General features: G+C 34.4%; 1 protein-coding gene and 1 long non-coding RNA gene across 6 annotated transcripts in view; one reads left to right on the top strand and one right to left on the bottom strand.

The window, feature by feature from the left end:
• Positions 1-23,370, top strand: part of LOC141486451 (uncharacterized) — a 176,584-nt gene that overhangs the window by 16,273 nt on the left and 136,941 nt on the right. The gene's annotated exons all lie outside the window — the stretch shown is intronic.
• Positions 1-23,370, bottom strand: part of LOC141486454 (uncharacterized) — a 427,453-nt gene that overhangs the window by 321,989 nt on the left and 82,094 nt on the right. The window contains exon 1 of one of the 2 annotated variants that reach the window (XR_012467849.1): positions 20,943-21,178. The exons of the other annotated variant lie outside the window; for it this stretch is intronic. This is a non-coding gene — a long non-coding RNA (uncharacterized lncRNA). Of the gene's footprint in view, positions 1-20,942; positions 21,179-23,370 lie in introns of those variants that run through there. 2 annotated transcript variants of the gene reach the window in all.

The raw sequence follows: 23,370 nt of genomic DNA, 5'->3' as shown, positions 1-23,370 counted from the left end.
TATAGAGTTTCAAATTGATTACTTCCTTCCTTTCTTTGGAAGATTCTCTCATTCCTTTTTTTTTGTATCAGATGGAGTAGTAGAAAGCCAAAAACTTTCCCAAAAAAAAAAGTAAATATGTCATAGTATAAATACCTTCGAGCATTATCTGCGAAAAATTTGTGAGTAGATACAATTAATTTTGTTAAATCTGAAAAAATTACCATTTCAGGAAAGTTGCTAAGTTTATTATCCTTTCAGAAAACATAGGGTACCTTACCTGATCAAATTAATGAGAAATATTACTTCATTTCATCACTCGAAGAGAACAATCTCCAATATTTCCCGACCATTGTTGATCAATCGTTACTATCACCTTATGGGCAATAGTGCATGAATCCTGGTTACTCTGTGGTCGATTTCATAAATGCCTGCCACTGTTCTAGTCTGCAATTTCGTGATTTTAACGGACGGGCTTCTGAGCGCCACAGGTCAAGTTTCAGTCAGTTCAAGTTAAAAATATTGAATATAGATCCCGTTTGAAGTCAGTTCCCCGTATTGATTTTTAGCCACCTAGTAGTGAAGATAAGCTATTTTCATTAGAAAAGTGGCAGCTGATTTAATATGTCATCTTGAACTATTTTTCAAAATGGAACACCCGTATATTGAACTACTTTCGAAATATCAACGTTTGAAAAGTAACATTTTTGTCATTACAAACTCAACCAAAAACACTAATATTGCTTTCAATCAAGTTTACATTGAAAACAAAATCATTGTCGTGACATCTTTTTTTCTATGCGTCAAATATTCCGTTGAGTGCCTCATAGTTGAAAAAATGAATTTGGAAACAGCTCAATATCAACAAGGCATCTGGTCCTGATGAAGTGCCCGTCATCGTACTTAAAAAGTGCGCAATTAAACTCGCACCAGTATTTTGCAGACTTTTCAACCTGTCTTACAAGCAAGGGGATTTAGTTTCTTGTTGAAAGATTGCTCGCGTTCAACCTATTCCCAAAAAGGGCAAGAAAAATATTCCAAATAACTATTGACCAGTCGCCGTAAGCCACCATATCCTTAAATATTTGGAAGGCCTTCGATCGTGTGTGGCATGAGGATTTGCTGGCCAAACTTCAATGCTATGGCTTGTCAGAACATTTTTGTGTATGGCTCTTCAGCTTTCACCATCAACGCTGGTGTTTCTCAAGGGTCTATATTGTCTCCAACCCTCTTTTATTGTATATCAACGACTTATTAGAAAAGACCACGAATCCAACATATTGTTTTGCTGACGACAGCACACTTCTCTCGTCATTCCATTTGGAGCCCAGGACATCGGCTGTGGATGCACATCTTCACCGGCAGCAGGAGGTTGCATATCTCAATGAGGATCTAAAAGTGATTTCGAATTGGGGTGAAAGTAATCAGGTTAATTTCAATGCCACAAAAACCCAGGCATCGGTTTTCTCCAAGAAGATAAATGTTTCCGAACCGGATATAATAATATCAGGTCAGACAATTCCGCTTTCTGCTTCGATAACTTTTTCATTTGGAGAACTGCGTTTATGTGGAATGAACTTCCTGAGAACGTTTTTCTGAATGGATTTATTCGCTACTTTCGCACAGGCACCGCTCTTAGAGCGCCTTGAGGATTTTCCTGTAGTGCTTGTGTTGTCCTTGGAAAAAAACATGCGCTACGAAGCATCACTAAGAGTACAGTACAAAATTTTGCCAGAAATATCGGTCGCTCATCCAAAGTTCAGCCACTATTCCCCTCCTGACAACCAAACATGTTTCTCTAGATGATATGATAGTAATCTTCAATACTTTGAAATCACAACACCATGAAACAAAAGTTCCAGAAGATAAACCATCTTTTTGGAAATTGTCAGAATCAATTGAGTAAACATGGATATCTACCAAGACGAACAGGCGGTTTAGTTTGATGTGGCTTGCACAATCTCCAGACTCAACTCCGTGATAATTTTTAAGGGATCATTATAAGGGTGAACTTTATGTAAGCCAAGGTCTCTTAATTCAATTAGAATCCAAGAGAAACATTTCTCGCACATTTCAGAACAACTTATTCAGTTGGATTCATTATCATTGTTTGATCATAGAATAACTGGAAAATATTCCACAATCGTATTCCAGAGAGACGATACATAGGATCTATTCTCAGACTATTTTCTTTCAACTTTTTATAGAAACCCCTCAAGAAACCCTAAAGACGAGCGCACACTACAGACTTTTTATTGGCCGCTAGTTTAGTATGGTTGGGTTGGGTGGGGGCACACTACTCAAATAAAACTGTTCGGTTCGGTGCGGGTGCGCAGACCACCAACTGAAAAGTCTGAACAATTGTTGATGTATATAATATTTTGACGCGTTGTATTGAAACTATTGAAGAATGTTATCGAGGAAAGTTTGTTTTCTTCTGTCTTCAGCATCCATTTCACCTCATGCAGGAACAACAATTGCACAACTTCATCCCATAGTTTCTTTTCAATATTAACATCGGAATATTCTTTTAATGCTTTATTATATAATGCAGGTCACTTTTCAACTTCCGCAATTAAATTTTCTACTGAACATTCAGCAACATTCGACATAATTATAAAAAAAATATATGTAATGAAAACGCAAATATATTCAAAGATAAAATAGGTACTAGATATTATTTGATATCAGATATCAACAATGGAATGTAGAGTGGGGAGTCTGCAGGCACCGACTGTTCATTTGGTGAGTCTGCGAACTCTCATAAACACACAGTCTGATTAGAACTCGGCCGATAGTTGTCCAACTTTGTAATTGAATCAGAATTGGGAAGCCTATCCAATTTGTTTCTGATTATTGAGTCGGCCGACTGGAATCGCTTAGATGTGCGGACTCACATTACGATTCTATACTAATAAGCATCCAGCTAAACTATCGGCCGATAAAAAGTCTGTAGTGTGCTCTTGCCCTAAGAAAGGTACCTGGCGAATTTTGTTCGATTCAAACCGTTATAAAAAAAATCTTTTCAAAATCTGTTAATTATAGATTATATTCATTTGGAAAAATGGTCCCAATTAGTTTATTTCACAAGGATACCGTTCCAGAAATGGAAGAGTTCTGAGAAATGTACCAAGGATAGTATCGAAGTTTAATCAATACCATGTCGTGGGAATGGAAAATCAAACAAAATGAATCTGACAATTGTTTCGAGGAGAGATGAATACTATGAATAGTATTAAGAAAGTGCGTGTTTAAAAAATCAGATTCAAGACTCAACTAACTTAATCGTTGCTCATAGTCGAGTTCCGGGTACACTGATGTCTTGGTTGAATCTGTCCTGCACTATTAATACTTTGAAACTGGACTGTTGAGACAGGCAAATTTTTCGAATTAATATTTATTCATATACTTAGTGAGTTATTTCTTCTCAACACAGATAATTGGACAGCCCTAGATGTCAGTTTCTTTAAATTATTTTTAATATTTATACTTCCTGGATGCTTCCGACATGTAACAATATTCGACCTACCACTGGTGGTATAGACCTCCGCCCCGTAGATTCAGAATAGTGTGGTAGACTGTTTGGTATTGCGGCTGTAATGCGTGGCTATTTTTGGGAGTCTGGACGGCCTGCCAAACGTTTCTTCTCGCTTGTTTTCACTACAAAACTCTATACAACTCCAGAGTGACACACTTCATCGACATCTTTAGGGCCGCAAAGAAAGGATGAGACGTGTTTATGATAACATTACAAGAAAAACGGAAATTTAGTTTGACAAACTTGACAGTATTTTCGAAGACGGAAAAGAGTCATTCACTAAATTTTACTTAAATCAAGGAAGGTGAAATAAGCTAATGGATGTAATGATTGAAGACTATTTTTTCATAATTCCTAAATTTCGGAGGTACTTCTAAATGTTAGTGTAGTTGAAAAGTTTTTTTCAGAGGTATCAGAAAAATTATACAAATCTGGCTTTTCAAGATTTTGTACCAACAAAAATTTCTCATGTATTTCATGTAATAATATCTTTGAATATTCAGAAATTCGTTTCACAAACATTCAAACATTGAATGTTAAGTGAAGCTTACCACAATATGTGAAAAATACACTCAAATATTTCAAACTGTTTTTGAGATTCAAGTACAGGGGTTCTATTTCGTTACTAAAGACACACCCAATAATAGTATTTCTGAAATATCTTCCACGAACAGACAGTGATCAGTTACACTTTTATTATATGTATCGATTAATTTACTGATGATGATCAAGGTCGGCATACCATCTATAGACCAGGCCTAAGCCTTCAAAAATGGCAAAAAATTTAAAAAAATAATAGTAGGATGAAACCCATTAGAAAAGGAGGGGAATATGATAAAAATGGAAGAAAAATAAATTACGAGCGATCTGAATTCGGGAATTGGAAGAGGGTGAATTTTTAGGAGTAAAAAATGGTTTATCTCTATCTACAACTTTTTATATTAACAATTTTTTCACATAACCTGAAAATTTTTGTGAAAAATTTCATTTAACCAAGTTTTTGGTTTTTATTTTTCTTTTTCGAAAAAAATATCTATGAAATTTGGTGAAAACTTACCTTTTTATGTCCCAAATACACTGTAAATTATTTTGGCTCAATATCAAAAAAGCACCCTAATTTTCAGTCGAAAATTCTGGCGTCAAATTATCAGCTTTTTTCAAAAAGTTGGTGTGCTTTTTGTTCGTTTCTTTTTTTACACCATATTTCTGATGGTGTAAAAAAATATACATCACTATAGTACTTAAATGTTCTCAGAAAATGCAAAAAATTGAAAAAAACTCGAATTCGAAATATTTTTTTTCATTATGCACAATTTCAAGCTATTTAGTAAAATTACTCAAAAAACGTAAGAGATGGGCGAAATTGGATACGTGAAATTGAAACGTTTTGAAAACAAAAATTCCGATGAATTGAAAATAGTTCAAATAAAAGATATTTTAGATGTTACGGACAACTATTAAATTTCTTCGGTATATTTTACATGGTCTTATTCCAAATTTACAAACAACAAATTCGATGGTTGGAATGGATTCATGAAAAAGGTACACACTAATTTGACTTATCATACTCAATCCAAGTAAGACTTGGGGGGATTTCATTTATTAATGTCGTTCCTCGGAGCAATTGGATTCATCATGGATGGTAGTGGACTTAAGGAGGCTTTTTATGAAATATATGGTGAAAATTCGTCCGACAAAGCTGTTTCCGGCCACATATATGCACGAGCTATCAGAGGACATTTTCTAGTAAATCTCGCCTTGTCTGAATTAATTTTATCGTCGATGGAGTTGTCGGACACAGATCATCACGATTATTTTAAGATCATAAAAGAAAAATTCATTGAACATCTAAAATTAATACAAAAAAGATGTCCTATCGCAAAACTTTGGATGCAGTACTGGCAAATGATCTCATTGGTTAAAGATTTCATACGGGCTGAACGTACAGGTAATTGGGAATTACATTTAAAATGTGTGGAAAGCATCCTTCCCTATTTTCATGCAAGTGGACACTTTTTATACGCAAAATTTGCTCATCTTTATATCCGTAAGCTTAAAGACACAATAAATCATGATTATGATTTTACGAGATTCTTTATAATTTATATTTTATGAAATTTTCTATGACATGAATGTAATTGGAATTAAATAAATAAACTTTCCAACTGAATGAAATTGCAGCAAACACATTTTTTGATGAAATTGTACATAATGATTAAAAAAAATCGAATTAAAGTTTTTTCGATTTTTTGCATTTAATGAGAACATTTACTATAGTGATGTATATATTTTTTACACCATCAGAAAGTAGAGATCTCAAAGAACAAAAAGAACACCGACTTTTTGAAGAAACCTGATATTTTGATCGAGAATTATCGATTGAAAATTAGTCAAAATAAGGTGAAAAAATAAATATTTTAAATTAAATAAATTACAGTGTATTTTGCATATAGAAACGTAAGTTTCACCAAACTTCATAGGAAAAAAAATGAAAAAAAAATAAAAAACTAAAAACTTGGTTATTTCAATTTTTCACATGAATTTTGAGGTTAAGTAAAAACATTGTAAATACAAAAGTTGTAGATCTTTTTATTACCTACAACTTTGCCCTTAAATTTTTTTCATAGGACTTGTAGTTTTGCTGAAAATCGAGATAAACCATTTTTTACCTTTAAAAACTCACGTTCTCCCACTTCCTGAACTCAGGTCACCCGTAATTTATTTTTCATTTTATTTTTATCATATTTCCGTCTTTTCTAATGGGTTTCATCCTAGTGTTGTTTTTTTTTTGTTTCAAACACCCTGGCTTATTATATGAAATGATGAAATTATTTAAAACTGATGTATTTTTTTCAGATCAGAAATAATGGGTGAGAAAGTACTGAAACCATGAGTATTATAAATCCATAATTATAGAAAGTCACTTAACTTTACAAAGTCATTTTGATAGTTTTGACTGTTTTCCTTTCATTATCTTCATTAGATACCTAAATGTCAAAATGACTAATGCTTCTTACATTTTAATAGTTTGAATTATAATGACTTTCACTATTCAACTACTAATAATTTCATATCCTAGGAACGAACTCATTCAATACAATATTCAGCTCATCATGAATTTCAACATTAGGAAACAAATTAACCAAAGGAGAAATTTTCATTTCTATTTGTTCCAAATTCTTGAATATATTAATTTCTAAGCAATTCAAGAGGTTGAGTTTCAAACCGTTCTCTTTCAAATGTAACAACATTATAATCATGACTTTAATCAGAAAACTACTTAGGTATATGTTCTTTGATTCTTTGAATAAAGTTATCTCCGTTTGACTAACATGAGTTTGGAACAAGAACGACAAATCAACGTATATAATCCTGATCTATCCGACACTATAGTTTTTTAAAGAATTTGCTCAAATTATAATTTATTCCATACTTTATGTCCAAGTCTGGTACAACGTATTCTTGCTGCAAACACTATATTTTGAGATAAATAGAGAATTAAGTTCTCGCTTACTTCGACTGAATTTGAAAAAAATATCAAATCTTTTAAAAATCTATGAAAAATGTTCATTGCATATTTTTTATTCATTCTCTTGTCCAGAATAAAGTTCATTATGAATAGGCTCAGAAGCCGTAATTGATTGGAGCAAATATCGCAGATAAGTAAAATATCCATTTTCCGTGATCTGTATTACATTCAAAATCATTTTAGGTTTGTTTGAAATGGCGTAGACAGATCATTTCCAAATTGAGAGGAATAGGCAACATAGCTGAAATTGGCGAAGCTAAATTTGGAAAAAGAAACTATAATTGAATCCGGGTCGGGTAACTTGTTTTAATTTGGTTTTTCATTCATATGTCTACATACCACAAATTTAATCTTTCGTTAATTCGTGAGCTTCGAAAACTTATATTGAATGCAGTTATTTTCCGAAAGAAAAAACAAATATGAAATACTTATCCAAGAAAATTAGGTCATCAGAAAAACGCCAGTTCTGAAAGGCCTGCGCAATTTCCGACATGTTCCAACGTCCACCATCCCTCTATCCACTACACATTCGGATAGATAGAGATACTTGACAAGCGAAACACGTGCCACTACGGATTTAAGAACCCCCTTACGATTTGATATGTCGTTGGCTTATTTTTAGACGTGCCGATTGGATTTGAGGGGACCGGCTAAAAATAGGTCATTCATCTCAATAGGAAAATTTTCTGCTTTTGAGAATATCTTCACCAAAAATATTGAATCAGGATTTATATTTGCAATGAAAAATATGTTTGAAACACATGAAAAATAGTTATTTCTGAAGTTTTCATTGAAATTACAGAAAATCCTAGGGCAAATCCAAGAAACTGAAATAAAAATGAAATGAGTATGAAATTTCATACTGAGAACAAAAATAAACATTCGAAAAACTGGGACATCTTGCTAAAATTGAAAAAGCTAGCAAAACTGACGGAAATAATAAAAATATTAACGTAATCCTCATTCATACAATTACGAGAAATTTTTCCAAAGATCTATCAGAACGCATAGCTTCATTGTAGGATTGGAATCTCTGGCGTGAAATGAATCTGATGAAAACGGTTTCTAGTCATCTCCTGATGATGCTAACTGCATTAGCGAAACGATCGTCGGGAGACATTGCTTCAGCTCCGGCGACGGAAAAGTGTTTTCATTAAGGAAACATGGAATATTGAACTTATTATAGGAAATTGAATCAATACTCACAAGACTTCGAAGAAGATTAGACTCGACAATGAACAAAATACTGTTTAATGAAAGTAATGAAAAATAGAAAACGCAAATATGCCTTTCATCAGATTTTCACATAACTTTAACGGAGTTTATTGTTTCAGTGTTAATATAATTCTATGAAACACTTGGCTTGTGTTAGTTTCATTACCAATTGTTATTATTCAGCTCTACAGCTACTAAATACAAATATAATAGCATAAACCGATCGTTATAATGGATAAACAACATAAAATATAGAATTCTATTACTTTCAAGAAAACTCTGTATAAAGTCGATATGATAAAAAAGAATAAAGTCTACTTGACAAAGCGAAGTCCTTATCTTATCGGAATCAATCAGTGCTGTAATTAGTTATTAGCTTAATCAAAACAACTTTTTCATATTGGATTTGTGAAGCATGAAGTCAGGCCATACTAACACGGTTAGTATTGCCAAGTAATTTTCAAGCTTGGCAGTAGATTTTGTTACAGAAAAACGGTAAATTGCTGCGAAACACAGTAGAAAATATATTTCATAGATGGCCACTACAGACAATGTAATTTCCACTATTTGAAATCATTCAATAATTGTTGTAGAAAGTGAACTGACTCATCTGTACTGCATATGATAATGCAGTACATCTGTACTGCATTATCATATTTCTTATAGCATCAAAATGCCTTCCATATACCTACATATAGTTTTCTCTCAACATTATCGAATTTTCACAAATATTTTAGTGTCACTAATAATTACAAACCATTTTCTGACTGAACAGCTCTTGAACACCGTTCCTCATAATCACTTTGCACGCCAATGGTGCCTTTCGAGCATTTACAGAGCTCTGTCTTTCAAAAATTCTAGTGATATTTTCTTGCGATTATTAGTGGCTTTGAATTGAATTTAATGTTTATTTCACCTCAATAGTACATGCTTTATTACATCCTCTATTACATCCTCATAAAGAATATGATAAAATTGTTTGGCCGAGACAGATTTAACATTCAATACACAACCTAAACATAACATAACAATCATCGGTTGAAAAATTAATGTATATAATGTAATAAAAATAAATAAAATGCATGCCAGTGGAAGTAAATTGATATATACCAAATAAAATTTTTGTTAATGCTCGTATATCAACCATGAATACCAAAAAAACTCATCAAAAGCATCACAAGCTTACTTTATATTCGGACTAGTCCGAAACTAACCAATAAAGTACCTCTTGGACTTCCAAGTGGTAGAGAACTGTCAAAAACATTCCTCAATGGGAAGATTCAAAAATTTACCTTTAGTCTAGGTTCCTTGCCACTGGCATGTAAGATAATGAAGCTGCCACATCCAAGGTGAGACAGAAACGGCAACACTGTCAGTGATCCTATGCTTCGAAAGTCACGTTAATATTATTGTTGCGTTACTGGATGTAAGTCAAATCAAACCTCTGAGAAGAGATATGTCACAGTTTTTCATTTCCCAAAAGATGAAGAATTGACAAAGAACTTGGTGAATAGAAGTAAATTTTTTCAAGAAATTCTTGTTTTTTCTGATCGATGAAATTTACATTGATTCAAAAATAGACTACAGTTTGATTTTCAATAAATTAATAATGAAGGCGACCTTCTATCGTACGTCACCCATATTTGGAAAAACACAAGTCCCAGCAAACCCTCATGCCATACACAAACAAAGTCCTTTGTTCGTGTATGGCATGAGGGTTTGCTGGCGAAACTTCGATGGAATGTCCAATCTTTTTCATGTATAGCTCTTCAGCTTCCTGAAAGGACTTTTACCATGTCCATGCTGGTGTTTCCCACCAGTGTTTCCCACCATGTCCATGCTGGTGTTTCCCAGCATGGACATGGTAATTCCAACCCTTTTTTATTGTATATGTCGACAGCACACTTGCCTCGTCATTCCATTTGGATTCCACGACAACGGCTGCATATGCACATCTTCATTGGCATCAGGAGACTGCATATCTTAATGAGGATCTAGAAGTGATTTCGAATTGGGGTGAAAGTAAACAGGTTCAACTCAATACCACAAAAACCCAGGCATCGGTTTTCTCCAGAAAGATAAATGTTTCCGAACCGGATATAATAATGTCAGAACAGACAATTTCGCTTTCAGCTTCGATAAGTTTTTTGGGGGTTAAAATGGACACTAATATATCTTGGCACAATCATGTCGCTGGAATTGCAAAGGCTGCTTTTCAAAAGCTTGGAACACTGTTCCAAAGCAGAAAACTATACACACCTCAACAACTTTTGATGCTTTATTTTACTAACTCTCCATCTGAAAATGAAGGACCCCTGATCCATGATTATGCGGTGTTGAAGATGGCAATAACAACGCCTTAGGCTTCACCAAATGAACATCGAATACCTGGACTGCTAGACGAGTATCAAACTTTTGGAAAAATCTACCAGGATGGCCATTCCAAAGCAAATAGACATTCTTTGAAGTATGTTACCAAACAATTGTTAGGTTACAGTAGTGATGACCATTGTTGTTCTTCAGGTCTACTTACAGGTCACTATCATCTGAATCATGATATGAAGAGACTTGGACTGTCGAAGAACAGTGCGGGCTATCTCTGTTTGGAAAGTCAAACCGCAGAGTACATACTCTGTGCCTGCCTTGCTACGTACCGAATCAGATTTTCAAAGTTCGACTATAAATAATATTATTTTGTCTCATCTAGGACATTCTTTTTGTGGGATTATTTAGATTCTTTTTGCTCAGTCTCTATGTTTATTTTTATGAACATGCAATATTGCTTCTAGAATAGAAGGAGATGAAAAAGTTAGGATTTCTAAATCTATAATGGCAATTTTTGCATCATCTCTATTCAGAAGTTCCGACATATTCTTTAGTATTTTGTCCATAATAAAACAATCCAAACTAAAATACCATGAGTAAAATGATAATGCCCCATTCCAAAATATGCTAGTTTTAAAATTTCTATAGATACAATGCTTCAAATCTTGTCAGATAGAAGAGACTTCAGAGAGTGTTTCTGTTTCTTCTCATGGCTTGTTGTTAGAGTTTTATTTTCATTTAGACACAAAATGTTTGAACTGTTACACTGTTGGAAACAAAGATATGAAAATATTTATGATGATACGATTTGATGTAAATGTTCTTTTCTTTCGATGTTCAGCAATGTTTTCTCGGGGACAAATATTTTGAGAATGATACTCTTCACGTGTCGCTTATGAAAATTTCAAAAATGATTTCTAATGTCAAATAATCTTCCGGAAATTGTAAGTAAAAATCGAAAACAACGAATTCAGTTTCCTCATAACATAAGTCTCGATGAAAAAAAAGATCGGTGCTAGATCCGAAAGCCTACATACCTCGCCTCACATTTTTCCCGGACCTAACTGTATCCATTGTGTTAAAGGGTACGACGACGTGGTTATGTAAAAAATTGGAATTCCACATTGTATCGGCGAGATGTTCACTGCCGTGCACTTCTAGTGGTGGCCCGAAGAAGTCGCCATCTCGCTTTTCCATTTACAGTGATTCTTTCCATATATGATATACTTGATCTTTATTCTTTTATAGAACTAAAGCCAAATGTGCGCTGGAAAGCAGTTTTGATCGAAGGACCTTGTAAGGTCACTTCTGTAATGCCAACTTGCTTGCATTTCTCGAGACGAGCTCAAATTTGTGAAGAAATTTCTCCTTGACAGGTTCGTTTGGAAATGCGCGTACGATGCGCGTTTCCAAAAATAGGTGGAGCCGTCGTACAGGGTGGCTCCGTCCCCGATGCAAAATACGTGCAGGGTATTTTGAATGTTACAGACAAATACGTAAAAATGTATACATTTGACAACTTTCCTTCCGTTGATAACTGATAACGTCAACGTTAAGTAAAATATTCAAATATTTTGCATGCCAAACAATTCATAAGTTGATAACAACCTTCTACAATCTGAAAAATAAATAAATTTGTTTCAAAAAACAATTTGTGTAAAGAAAGGCAAACTGAAAAGTTTACTCCACAACCTCGATCTATGGCGTAAAATGATCGTAGTAGTCGTCAAGAGGTGACAATACCAGAGCTATATATACATTTGGGCGAACTACCACCTTCTATAATGCAGGTTATCCAATGAAAGTAATCAGATTAGTATCATTCATATATTAGTACATGTTACGATATCTAATATTTACCTGATTTCTACCTGTAATCATCAGGTGAAACAGTTAACAATGGGGTGTTGATAATTCTCATTCCACATTTTTTGGATCCCTAATTTTCAAAGGCGTCTAAAATCCAGTTGTTATTTATGACGGTCTCAACAATTTCAGGCATTTCCCACTTATTCTGCCGATTTTATAATTTTTTTTATCTGATCAATACCGTAGATTGCCGAGGAGAGTGGTGTACATTAGTACATTATCTTCATAGTTATTTTTTTTTCAATGAACCCGTTTAACATAACATTTTTTTACCTATTTTTGAATTTTCAATCAGTTGCTGCATCAGGTGACCGTCTCAAAGTCATTCCAAAAAAACGCTCATGTATAACCTCGAAGTACCATCAAATGAGTATTAACATATCAAAACTACCATCAGTATGATCACTGGATGCAGACTGTCTTCAATTTCATGAATAATTTGATTTAATTTTCGGACCACCAACGTAAAAATTACCCAACAATCAAATCGTCTGTTCGAGACTAAGTAATGCGCAAACAAATCTCATCTAAACATCTCTATTTATGTCTAATTTCAATTTTTTATTCAATTTAGTATTCGTTTTCGATTGTCGAGTGAAAGATTGAGTCATCACAAAGCAGATTAATCGTTATTAAAGTTATTACTGATGGAAATCCTCGGATTAGGACCCACACTCTGGAATATAGGTAAGTGTGTTATTAATAATGATTACAATTGGTGAGTCATTCATGGAGTGTTTTTGTAATAGTTTCATTGCGAAAAGCAATATCATTTACCAATCAATCAACTTACATGTAAGGAAAAGTTCCAATGAGTACTGCAATCCGTAAAATCTGTTATACGAACATATTTATCATTCAACATTTTTTCCATATGCCCCTTTGAATAGAATTATATTTTATATTTTAAATTCATACAATTTTAGTTATATTTCATTCAACTCTGTTGCAACCAGACGTATTCTATATCATATACAAATGATTAAAATAAATTATCATTACTATAAAGATATCAGTGAGAAATGAGATGATTACTTGCAAACAATCCACGGAAAAGGATCATCTGAAAAGTTTAGTGACTAGTTGGATTTATCGATTACTTTTTCCTTCATTTTTCTTTATTATTTACAGAAAATTTTGGGTTCAGTTTCAGGTCAACTTAGGTATTTCAGTAAAATATTATATAATTTTCTTAAATAGCTCCATATATTCAAAATTATTGGCCAACAATAATTTTTTTTAATGATGGCGCAGGGTTATAAAAATATTCAACAGTGGGACTGAAATTCATAGTACAATCAAAGTCTCTTACCTAAAAACGTCAAAGCGATGCCATAGTTTCACAGTTAGAAATGTTTTCAGCTCTCTTTCTAGAAAGTTATTTGAATTCCCTATGTTGTATGGAAGTAAATTAATATTTAACTTTTCTGACACTTTTGATATATTCGTAAAGCTCACAACTTAGGTAGTGGCATCGTTATCAATAAAAATAGTAAAGAATAATGGATGGAGATAAGGATTAAATCATTAATATTTATTAAAACACCGAATTATGCGTGAGAATTTGTTTTGACTAAAACTAAATGAGAATAAATGAGATTTGAATATAATCACCTGGAACTTGTTCAAAGTATTGACCAATAAATGGCATTTCTTTGGTAGTATAATATTTCGTGTCGACAAATGAAATATTTTGGAAATATAATCGTACCTATTAGGTTTTCATGTTTTTGGGACTGTTTTTGGATAATATATATACATTATATATACACACTGTCTTCAGACAGTCCGAGTCGCTGCATATGTTGATTCAAATGACAGTGACCTGTAAGAAGGCCTGTTAGACATCGTAGTTCATCCCTACTGTAGTCCAACAACTGTTTGGTATCAAGCTTCGAAGGGTAAATAAACGCCTTGGAGTGAGCCAATCTTGGAAAATTCTGCCAGAAGTCCATGAATCTTCTTGCCATCCAGGTGTTCAATCTTTGTTTGGCAAAGCCTAAAGCGATGCCAATGACAGGTTCTGGTCCGATGAAGCTGCTTACAGCAACCTTCTTTGCAAGGAAGTCAGCAGCCTCATTGCCTTCCAGGCCAGTATAGCCAGGAATCCAGACCAGAGACAATCTGTAAAATCTTCCTATTGAGGAGAGTCGTTTTTGGCAATTTGCTACCAATTTTGACATTGCTTGGTAGGAGCCAAGAGCTTCCAACGCCGCTTGACTGTCCGAGAATATTTTTATTGACTTGTATATGGGGTTGAATTCTTCCAACCTCTCTGCACAACCCCTCTAAAAATATTTTACTAAACACATTCAACTAAGAAGCCCTAACAACATACCGGGAGTATGTTTTTAGTTACACTTTTGAATAACGAAATTGATTTTAGTGACTTGTTAAGAAAAATTCAGTTTCTTGTATAGTCGAAGTAACCGATATAGTAATCTTACTACTAATACAAAGGAATTATGCCACAACGAATTAGTCCACGTGGACTGAAAAATTGGCGGTTCGTCTTGGATAATTTTTACTAACCGAGTTTTATGATTGGCTGAAGAGTCATAACATTAAATTTGAAGTCATGTTACGGTGACCAACAGAATGTAGCGATGAGTACCGCCATTGTGTGTGTTATTAAAGGGGAACTGCTGGAAGGAAGGGGCCCTTGTAACTTTTACTTGAACTACACCTAGATCACAATCCAGGCATATGATTACTATCTACAATAGGAAGCCTAGGACAAATTTATTGAAAAACTCGCCGATATTTTTAATGCGTGAGTTGTTAAATAAAATGTCCGACCTGTGCGATATACATCATGACCACAAACAGTTTATTTCAAGAACTATTAAAAATCCAATGTTATGATTGTTTTCCATTTTCTTTTTTTTTGTAATCTGATTTTTTTTTTCATATATACTCTCTGATTATTTGTATTTTCTCTATTTGTGGATGTAAACCTGTTGAGAATGGAATTATTATTATTATTTTTATTATTATTTATGTGAAAATAGTTGTGCAAGATATACACATCTTTGTAAAGAGAATTTGTTGAAGTACTTTCCTTCTTTTTTTTTGGAATTTCTCACATGTTTTGTTTGCTGATGAAGAAGTAGAAAACCAAAAAGTTTTTTGTCCTAAAAACGAAATTCCTTCAGATACAGATGATAAAGTCGTGCATTAGACACAGAAGATGTCATCGTGACTTTAACCATCAAGTTATTTGTGATATTTTACAATTCCTTCGATCTATTCCCAGCTACTTTCGCGATGTTGACGCGGGGGTAGTTTTATAGTTTTATATAATAAAGAAACATTTCAGCATTTCAAAATTCTCTGTCAATAGGCTGAACCCCTAAATTTTCATCAGGTTCCATTGTCATAAAAGATACAATTCCGCGTGAGTTATACAGTCATCACCAACATTATACATCAACCAAAAATTACTCGATGACATCGCCGGACTGCCAAAACTTCAAACCTTCCGGCAGCCTAATCGGCACAAGCACCAAATGAATCCAATAAAAACGCTCTCGATCAATTACGTACTACCAACCGAGAGCCATAAACCAATTTAATCGTCGCGAAGAAATGCGAACCGAATTTTCCCACCTACTTAGATATCGTGATAAACAGACGTAGCAAAATAAAACAATTGCCGTGTATTATTCAGTCTAAATAAACATATACTCGACCGCGACCAGATAAATAATAATCAAGTGATGATTGTGAGCATTTTTCGGATCGATTACGGTGCTGGCGATCCGCAAAGGACGATCCCTAATGAGTGCAATTACTGTCCGACGTGCTAGACTAGTATATACAAGGTGGGCAATAATGAATCTTCGGGAAAATACCTCCCAATTTTTTTCTCGTATTTTGGCAACATGTCTTTCGGGGAGTTAGCTGTTCTGCCTAGGATTATAATCTAGAAATGCAAATCATAGCAGGGAATTTGTTTTCCTTGTGAGTATGAGGTATCACAAAATACATTCATTAGCTCCTGAATTTAAGAACTACTCGCATTTTTCCATATTGTGGGTTGAATGATTCGACTATTTGTGCATAGTTTTGTTTGATATAAGAAACCATGATGAAATAAACTAAAGAAATTTGACAATATGAACTGATAGGTACTTCTCATACAGTTGCAGATATTGTTGTAAATCATCCCCTGAAAAAAAATAACGCTAGCCGTCGCTGGTCGTCGTCAATCGACTGTGCCTTGGCCAACTCTATTTGTGTTTCTAGATCATTTTAAGTGTCTTGCTGCTTCGAGAATAATTCTATCAGCTTCTTAAGATTTCCATTGGCATATATAAACACTAGCAACACGCATATCGGCAGTGCGGTACGAAGTGATCCAATGAGGCGATAGACATTTGAATATTAGTTTGAAGTTTCAGTTGAAGTTTTTGGTTGTATTGTGAGTGCAGCAGTGAAATAAAGTTCCGTTAATTGTGTAGTGTATGTAGTCAATTATTGTCAAACCCATGGGGAAAATGTAACAATATTCATAAATGTTTTTTTGGTATTGGTTAGCAAACATCATTCGTGAATTATATAAAATCCAAGTTATTTTTTCAGATCTTTCATGAATCTTTGAGGAACTCCGAACATTTAAAAGCAGGAAATAGTAAAATGTCTTTTTCCTTCTCCATGATTAACCTGGACATCAATGATCCAAATTCGAGAAAATAAACATCTTCCAAAACTGAATAAAAAATAATACAGTGTTGTTATTTAACTCTTATTGATATTGCCACTTTTAGGAAAGCACACTCCATATTTTTCTATTCAAAAAACATTTTATTTTGAGATTTACATCAGTTTACAAAACCACCAGTTTACAAAACACATGTTTCACTATACAATAGCTTTCTCAGGCGTATTCATAATAATATTTCTAGGAACAAAAGAATTCAAAGGAAATCAAAGAAGTTTCTTAGAAAAAAAGTTTTTATCATTAATGAATACTGTGGCAAAGCTATTTTCAGAATATGTTGGTCGTGTTTCCTTGATTTTTATTACTGGAGTTTAGTACAGGTAGCCAGATTTTGTTTATGTCAATTCCCTCTTTCTGTCGATCGAAATTGTTTGTATTTTTGTGTATCCCCGTTAATGCAAAAGACTATCTGGGAGAAACCCCAGCTAAATAGCTGACCTTAGACTATCTATCGTTTTCGTTGGCCTCAATATTGGTTTCGCATTGCATGTCTTCAGAAAGCTCCCAATTCATTCCGTAACATTTTTAACGTGCCTAGAAAGGGAACGCTTTCACATTAACCGGTCGAATTGGAGTTACTTTTGTTTTCTCTTGGGTCATATCGCCCGTTTGAAATCCACTTGGCAATACCCATTATTTCCGAAGACTTTTTTTTGTGAATTAGATTTTTGCGTTGAAGGACTTTGGTATCTGATTTGAGGACAACAAAAGCACTTCGTCATCCCATAGCGTTTGATAATGTCTTCTACAGTCGTAGACGAAATGTAATGTACAAACATCTGCAGACAAACCCGGAAAATACTTTAGGAACACCTATGTTGAAATACTCGTATACCTCAAAAGATATTGATTACACAAAAATAATTTTTCATTTATCAATTTTTTCAGCAAATATCCACAAGCGAAACTGAATTACCGAAACTGAATCAACTTTAAAATTGATGATTCGCAAACATCTGAATTAAAATGGATTTCGTTTTTGAATGCCCCTGTCAATTATATATTGATATAAATATATTCGAAGATAAACACACTCTTGCCAACAGGATATAAAACGATCAAATCGAGCTCACAAAATCCACACGGACATAGTCGTTAGTCAATCCTTGAATGAGGTCATGTTGCAACTTGGATGTGATTCCATCTGCTGCTTCGAGGAAAATAAAAAATAATATTGAATCTTCGGAAAATCCGCTCCTTTCATCTCGGATCGACTTTCCGTGAAGTAGTCGTGATAACGCTACCAAAAATAAATATGTCGCTTGGAAAAACAAATAGTAGAGGCTCCTAGCTCGTACAGAAATTTGAATGGCGCTAGCACTAAAATATAAACAACATCCTAGTAGTTACTGAAATGTTAATCACGCTTTTTTATGAAAATATCGATTTCATGTGCGTATTCCAACTGTTTGAAACGTTCCAATGTTCAGAATGTTCAAAAGTCTACACAAAAACTAGTATGCAGTGTGCAGCTTGTTTATAAGTTTTGAGTTTCATAATCCCATAAAAAAAATTGATTTAACAATGAATTCGTTTTCTGGTGACATCTCTACATTGTGAGGTTATGTACTAGTAAAATTTCAGAAAAAAGCAGCTCTGTCATGATGAGTGTTTTAAATAAATGCGTAATTACTGAATGACAGGAAGCCAGTAATTTCTGAATATCCAATAGTTATTTACTCAAAACATGAAGAGCTGTCCCCCCTTATCGAATTGCCTGCATCCAAGATCTCTGTTGTGCAGCCCTATTTTGTTCAGGGACCTTCCAAATGAAAATTCTTCAATGAGTAGTTCAAGTTATCTGTATACTAGATGTTTCTGCTAAAGATCTGGGAACTAATATTCAACATCCTCTTTTCATTGTTACTAACTTCAATTGTAAAGATTATGTCGGAGATTTTCCTCAAATATTATGAAATTTTTGTTTTCTCCGATCCCTTCTTTTTAGAAAATTGTATTGCTTTTTCATGTTTTTTGATCTCTGCAATGGTGGGGAATAGCAAGTCAGTTAAATGGAATAAAAGTTTCGTATGAACGATGAAAAAAATGTAGTAAGTTGAAGAGTTTGCAGTAACTCCAAATATCTAGATTTGAAAATACTTTATATTCTTTTTCATTCAAAAGAGTATGATCATGATTGGATATCGGTCGTTTGTATTCAAAGTTCAAATCATTTGTGAAAAAATGCCAATAATAATTGTTTTCAAGTACATCAAGATACTCAAAAAGCTTTGAGCAGTTGAACAATAATTAATTTTTATTAGATTAACATTTCTCATGAGTTATGTTCGGGTTTGTGGATTTTCAATTCAACATTTGTGGAAATATTTCTTGAAATATGGAATATATACGATATTTTTTTATTTCTTCATTTCAATTCACCTAGCAGAAGAAGAAATGAAATGACACAATTACCGAGGATTATCGTTTTTTCCATTGGAACAGAGAATAGTCAAAGGTTAAGTTACGAACGACATATTCTCCTAGAAGAAAATTGCTGGGAACGGTATTCCAGGTAATCATATTGTGGGATGATGTTTTATTTTGAAGAATTTTATTGAACTATATAATTTTTCAGTATAAAATTAAATGAATCAATGAAATTCACCTCATTTAAAAATTGTAGTGCGCACATACAGAAACCTATCAAACTAGGTATGAAAAAAAGACCTATAATCTAGAAGAAGGAGACTCTGCAAGATGCTTCACTTCACATGGAACCCATTCATAGGTTTACCTTCACAAGTTCACCATGACCAGAATCTTGTATCGAACCAAAAGAAAAGATATGTGAACCTTATATGGTGAAAATTATTGTAGTACTAAGTTTTGACACGGATTCTGGTAAATTTTCGTTATGTGGACACCCGGCGATTTTGAAAAAATGTTTGACTGTACTTACGTATTTTGATGCGTAGATTACGAATCCGAAAGAAAAAAGCGGCGCTCTCCCTTATTTAAAAAGTTACGGCTCTTCAAAGTTCAGAAAAGGGCAACTTTTCAGCCTTCTTTTTCATTAAATAAGCTATTTAAAAACACAAGCATTTATTCACTAGGTCACCTTTACACCTTATTCCTCCTTCTTTAACACTTTTCACTTCAATAATCAACATTTTTCTTTTAAAAATGTTAAAAAATGTACGGAGCTGCTTTTTGGTTACATATCAGTGTATTTTACGTTTTTAAGGTTAATGATATGGTTGGTATGACTGATGCAGTCCATATTCCTGAAGTAATTCAAATGTTTTTTACCTTCATTCTTTAGATCGTAAATTAGTTTTTGGTGGTGTATTACGAATTTGAAATAGTAGGCGACGGCAAATACCAACCGCTTTTTTCTGAAATGTCACTAGTAACTAACCTAAAAATAGAATAATGTCACCAGGAGAAGCATTCGTTTTTAAATTAAGTTTTTTATAAGAAAAATGTTGATTATTGAAGTGAAAAGTGTTAAAGAAGAAGGAATAAGGTGTAAAGGTGACCTAGTGAATAAATGCTTGTGTTTTTAAATAGTTTATTTAGTGAAAAAGAAGGCTGAAAAGTTGCCCTTTTCTCAACTTTGAAGGGCCGTAACTTTTTAAATAAGAGAGAGCGCCGCTTTTTTCTTTCGGATTCGTAATCTACGCATCAAAATACGTGAGTACAGTCAAAAATTTTTTCAAAATCGCCGGGTGTCCACATAACGAAAATTTACCCGGATTTTCATTAAGTACCTATCGGCCAGTTCTATTCATTAAAAAAAAATATTATTTTGAGCTACCTACCAAGTCAATAATAATCCTGTTTAACGGGTATATTAATACCTGACTAAAATATGTGTTCAGTATCTAAATCACCCACATTCGCGAGGTAAGTCATCCCAAACCATAAATTACACTATTACTACTACCTACTACATATAAATTATCCAGCGTTTACGGTTGAACACTGTTTAACTGGGATTAATAGACTGAAATTCCGAAAACAAATGAAGTTTATTGCGTCCTACGCACGCGTACCTTATTCTAGCATTTTAACTTGAAATTCGAATTACATTTTTCGAGTAACCGAAAATTATCGGAATCTGCCAGGAATCCTCGTAAGCTGCAAGGTCGAATCCTTTGATATCAGTTTCAATTATTTGAACGGATCCAAATTATTCTGCAATTTTGTTGTTCAGAATTTTCCAGATGAACTTGACATTCACGCAAGCATTGCTCAATATTAGATCATGGGTGCCAAATATAAAACGATTGTTTTCGCGACATTATAATTTGGATGCACTCAAACAGGTGTAAATACGAGATTTGTACCGTTATAAACTGCTTGACATAAAATCGTTAGGGTATGTGAAAAATGAATGCAAAAATTCACTACGCTCAGAATTCAAACATCCGCTTCATAGAGCTGCTTACAAATAATTGTGGCATGAAGCTATTTGAAAACAATATCAATTCCTATCCCATATTACAAACTGGTGGTAATATCCCTTTCCACTTTCCGAGTTCAATTTCTTATTCTTGTTTTTCGTTCTAGAGTGCCACCAAGATTTAGCCGAAGCCTCGGTAGATAATAACATTATCCTGAGGTGGGTTAAAGGGCACGACAAGAGTAAAGGTAATCGCATTGCCGGCATTTTAGCCAAGGAAGCGACTGGACTAAGAATTTCAGGACCCAGTGACACATACGGCCTGATGACTTCGACAATTGCGGAACTAGCCAAACGTCACACCCATGCTCAATTCCTAAAGAGATGGGATGGAATCAAAGGATGCAATCTTGCCAGGATCACCCTGGGGTACCTTGGGAAGCTGGCGCCGAAGAAATATCTGGCGATGACCAGGAAAAATTCACGCTTAACAGTAGGATTTCCGACTAGCCACTGTCAACTGAGGAAACACCTCCATAATATGGGGCTAGTAGATACACCTCCATATGCAGGATGTGTGAACAGGAAGATGAAACTGTCAGGCATGTCCAATGCGAGTGTCCGGAGTTATCGTCATCAAGAGAGTGTGTGTTCGGCGAGTGTTGGCCTACACCTGCCGATGTGAAGGAGATGTCGACTAATGACCTGTCCACCTTCCTAGAAAGGACTGCCCTGAATTTGGGCAGTGAAACAGTAGAGGTCATAATATCTCCTCTTACGAATACGTCATCTATGCGATCGACAGGAGACTCAATCCACGAATATCAAAGATAAACGAAGCGTCCCAAGGCGACCAGTTGCAAAGCCAATCTGGATTTCAAGAGAATTGTATATATTATTACTCTAATATTGAGAAGCAGAAAAAGAAAAAGGCCTTAAATTTCGCAAGTGTTCATCCACGGACTAGCAGAAGATTTAAGAAATGTTTTTTTCATTTTATCAAGATATAAGAAAACATCCTGCTTTCGGGCTCTGTAATACAAAGGAAGGTCTCGAAAAGGAAATAGGCATCATCAAAAATGACTTTCAACGGAATGGTTACTCCAAAGTGATGGTGGAACAGACTTTAGCTAGAAGACAGCAGGAGCCTCACTAAAAAGAGAAGCCGCCCCAACTAGTACTTGTACTTCCCTACATCAGAGAATTGTCGGAAAGGATAAGAAGGATTGGGTCCAAATATAACATCAGGACCTGCTTCAGATCCGGGAACACTAACCGTAGCAGCCTCACGAAAACCAGGCCACCAAACTCGGACTGCGATTCCAAGAATTGCATTTACCGGATACATACATCGGTTAAACTAAGAGGCCATTGAAAGTTCGCAATGCCGAGCACAAGCTCGGAATAGCAGCAAATCAGGAATAGCAGAGCATGTTTGGAGTCATCAACATAACATCAAGCTAAAATCATCCACAAGTAGGAACACTGGTTTAGAAAAAAATCAAAGAAGCCGCATACATGTTGTCCAATAATGCATTTAGCCAAGCTAGCGTAGAGTTACGCAACATATGGAAACCTCTAATCAAGCGGAACACGACCAACTTCCGCCAAACGCTCCGCTCCCGCAAAAATCGATGAAGCGGAGTGAGGGAAGAGGGGCCAGTTGAAAGCACTCGAATGGCCTATGAATAGTCAGATCTCGGAAGAAGTCCAGTTGTCACCCGAAGACGATTGTGGATACTAACAATCGAAACGTCTTGAAGTACCTTGACTTGGAATCTTTTAATTTTCAATTTTCATTTCTTTATAATATTTTTTTTAATTTTCATATCGTGTTAATATTT

The sequence above is a fragment of the Leptinotarsa decemlineata genome, unplaced genomic scaffold, assembly GCF_025532065.1.
Source record: "Leptinotarsa decemlineata unplaced genomic scaffold, Ldec_3_MD MMD2_tig00026354_RagTag_RagTag, whole genome shotgun sequence".
Taxonomy (NCBI): Eukaryota; Metazoa; Arthropoda; class Insecta; order Coleoptera; family Chrysomelidae; genus Leptinotarsa; species Leptinotarsa decemlineata.
The sequence above is the reverse complement of the archived record's forward strand: the minus strand, read 5'-3'. Positions and strand labels throughout refer to the sequence as shown.